The sequence below is a fragment of the Rhinolophus sinicus genome, chromosome 18 (genome assembly GCF_057876585.1).
Source record: "Rhinolophus sinicus isolate RSI-liver-muscle chromosome 18, RSI-T2T, whole genome shotgun sequence".
NCBI lineage: Eukaryota > Metazoa > Chordata > Mammalia > Chiroptera > Rhinolophidae > Rhinolophus > Rhinolophus sinicus.
The window spans coordinates 103,052,130-103,055,945 of NC_142518.1; the positions used below are offsets into that span (position 1 = coordinate 103,052,130).

At 42.6% G+C, this 3,816-nt stretch overlaps 1 pseudogene; it reads right to left on the reverse strand.

Annotated features, from left to right (window-relative positions):
- Positions 1 to 660: 660 nt before the first annotated feature.
- LOC109456643 (ubiquitin-conjugating enzyme E2 C pseudogene) lies at positions 661 to 1,204 on the reverse strand (annotated as a pseudogene).
- Between the last annotated feature and the right edge of the window lie 2,612 nt (positions 1,205 to 3,816).

Consider the following 3,816-nt stretch of genomic DNA (forward strand, 5'->3'; position numbering starts at 1 on the left):
GGTTTCAACCAGAGATTTAATTTAAAAACAGAAACAAAACCAATATGACACCACAAGTGAAGGTCCAGAGTCCTATACAGAAATTAAGGAAAGGACAGACCATCTAAGGAAAAAATAAAAGACAGCACAATAAGAGAGATGCTGGACAGCCCAGGTCAGGGCTCTTGGCTGGAGACCTGCTTTGCGTAGGTTTCTTTTTTTTTTTTCTTTTTTTTTTTAAGGGGAACAGGACTTTATTAGGGAACAGTGTGTATTTCCAGGCCTTTTTTTTTCCCAAGTCAAGTTGTTGTCCTTTCAATCTTAGTTGTGGAGGGTACTGTTCAGCTTCAAGTTGTTGTCCTTTCAGTCTTAGCTGTGGAGGGCGCAGCTCAGCTCCAGGTCCAGTTGCCATTTTTCTAGTTGCAGGGGGCGCAGCCCACCATCCCTTGCGGGAGTTGAACTGGCAACCTTGTGGTTGAGAGGACGCGCTCCAACCAACTGTGCCATCCGGGAGCTCAGCGGCAGCTCAGCTCAAGGTGCCGTGTTCAATTTTACTTGCAGGGGGAACTGCCCACCATCCTTTGTGGGACTCGAGGAATTGAACTGACAACCTTGTGGTTGAGAGCCCACTGGCCCATGTGGGAATCGAACCGGCAGCCTTGGAGTTAGGAGCATGGAGCTCTAACTGCCTGAGCCACCGGGCCGGCCCTGCGAGGTTTCTTGCATGTACTTCTTAAAGGCTGTGGCGTTTTTCCAGAGCTCGGCAGCATGTGCGTTCAAAGGGCTATCGATGTTGGGTTCTCCTAGCAGGCTTTGCATGGAGAGCGGGATGGTCCTGACGTCATACAGGGCAGACCACTTGTCTTTCAGGATGTCCAGGCAGAGGTTACCCTGCGTGTCCATGTTGGGGTGGTAGCAGGACATGAGGAACTTCACCTGGGCGCGTTGTAAGGGTAACCACTAGGGAAATCTAGGGAGAGCTTATACCTCAGGTCTTCGTATACTGTGCCAGCTGCTCCATGGATGTTCCCCACCCATTTGAAAAGGTTGTCTGATTCAGGGAGGGCAGAAATTCCTTTATGACCAGATACCACGAGGGTCATCAGCTCCTGATGTAACCTCTTGCCCAACGAACCTTGAGTGGCAGCCCCGCTGGGCTCCGATCCTTTACAGGCCGGGCGGCAGTGACACTGGTGGTGGCTGGGTTGAGGTTCTGCGAGGCCATCTGGGAGGCACTGGCAGGGACACAGGAACTTGGAGAACACAACTGGAACATGCCGTTTTTAAAAATCAGGAACTTATTTTCAGTAGTCAAGCTGAATCAACTATAAATTCATTAGGTGTATTTAAAATCCAGATTTAATTTCATAGATAACCCAGAAACTATTCACTGTACACGATAAAAAAAAAGTCCAGTTATTACAGAGCATCTGCCCTGAGCCAATAGACTTTGCAACATACGTATGGTCAGTAAAATATCTTTTATAGACACTGTTACATATTCCTGCACTAATTGTTATTTAATCGCTAATGAATTATGTCCCTCAAAATAATTTGTTTTAGTGAGAGAATATTGGCCTTTGATGCAAACATTATGTCATTTCATCACAAAGAATCTGTTTGATACAATTTTTAAACTAGTTTGTCCATTAATTATATCAGCTTATTACCATATCCTATCCGCTTATTTTCAGCAATGACATTGTAGTATATTTTTGTGACTAGATGGATGTAAGACTACAAAAGAAGGCGGACATCTGACCATATTCCACATCGCTTAGCGTCCGCAATGAATTAGTGTCCATTAATTCCTAGGTATTTTGGAAATGAATGGACAGCTAGTGTGTGATAGCACATGTTATACACCACTGCAGTATAAACTAATTGAGCCCTTGAAAATAAATGAATAGGTATTTGGATTCCAAATCTGTAATGCCAGCATGACTCTCTGGCCAAGAAACAAGGCAGGCTGAGACGTGGCTGCTCTCTTGGTGCAGCAAAATATTAACATAGGCTTCCAGGCACTTGCCATGACCGCATCCCCCACCTGGCTACAGGCTGGCATCTTCAGGAGAGGAAACATTACAGAATCTCCAGCTGACTCTTAGCTTTCCACTTCTGACATGGCAATGTTTTCCCGTTTATCTTTCATGCTGTTCACATTTTTTCTTTCCTCTCCCTCTGGCTGCCTTACACTCTCAACTATCAATATTCCCTAATACACTTGAAAATTGGATTATTGTTTACATACATACCATCCTTTAGCTTTTTAAAACTCAGCACCACAGCATGAACATATGTTCATATTCTTAAATAATCCCCCACAGCAAGAATTTAAAGTTGTCTGGTGTTCCATCATATATATTCCATATTGGGGGCACCAAGTTCTGAAAGCGAGATGTCGGAGTTCTTAGGACTTTGGATATATTTTGACAGATTGTCCCTCAGAAACATTTCATCTAACCCAAAAGTCCTTGGAATTGTGAACCTTTCTTTAGTCTTGTCAAGCAAGAGAAATTTATAAAAAGCCAGGAGTTTTAGAATAAAACCAGTCTCTTACACAAAACTAAGGTATCACACAATCTCATTTATTCCAAAAGCATTCCAAAGAGACATCATTGTAATTATCTTAACCCTGGCTTCCTGGGCCAGGATTGGTATTGAACCTGTGAAACTGTGTTTAGAATATCTGATAGGAAATAGGGATATTTTCTGAGAATGGGTTACAGTTCCCACACATAGTTCCCCTTAAAGAACTCATGCTGCAGTGAAGAGGGCGGCCACGCAAACTGGTCAGAGTGAGTAGCTCAGAGAACCTATACTGACATGCTCTGGGGATTCCAGGGATGGAGCTGACAAGACTCATTCCTGGCGTGCAATGCCCATGTTGTTCTTTTGTACCTAAACTCCCTCTACATGAAAAATCAGAAAGTTACTGTAACCTCTTCTTTATCTTGAACTGATTTTTTCGAAAGCCTTCCTTGTCTGCTTCCAAGTCTGTCAAATTATGAATGAACCCATTGTGACTAGCTTGTTTTCTCCCAGAGCCAGTGACAAAAGTGCCCCACCATAGTCTGTGCCGAAGTACCATTTCTTGTTAAGAGTTGCCATTAATACTTTACATCTTCTGCTTTGATGAATAATTTATGATAGAATTTAGTGTCCATTTTAATGGTAAGGAGATTATTCTACTGGGGCCAGATCAGTGTGCTTGAGTTACATCAGATCAATATATCAACAAAATCAGCCAATCATGCTGGCCCAAGGAAAAGCTCTGTACTTGCATGTTTTCATCTTGTGTTTAGCTTTCAGAGGCAATAAATACATAGCAGTAAAGAATTTGAGCACTCAGTTGACTTTTCAATCATTCATTTGTCAAATATATATTGACCACCTACTATCTGCCATTCAGTATACTGGGGAGCCCATACTGAACAAGACAGACAAAGGACTTGCTCTGCTGGAGTTTAAATTCCATTTGGGAGACATATTTGACCAGCAAACTGAGAGACTGAATATACAAATGGACCATATGCAGACCATATATAAAAATAAAATTTGACCCATGATGTATAGTGATTTGCCCAGGAAACCAGCCTGCTATAAGTAAAGCTTATAGGAAGTCAGACTTCAATCTCTAGTAATTGACCCTAAATGGCCAGGACTTGACTAATAATTGACAGATTCCCTAATTTTTTCCCTATTTTCAATTAGGGCCAACCAGATAAAACCAAATATGCACCCATCACCAATCACCTAGTATGCCCAGCTTCAGGTTACCATTCAGCAACTTCCCCATGGCAACAGCTTCCAATCAGGTCATACCTGAAGCCTTCC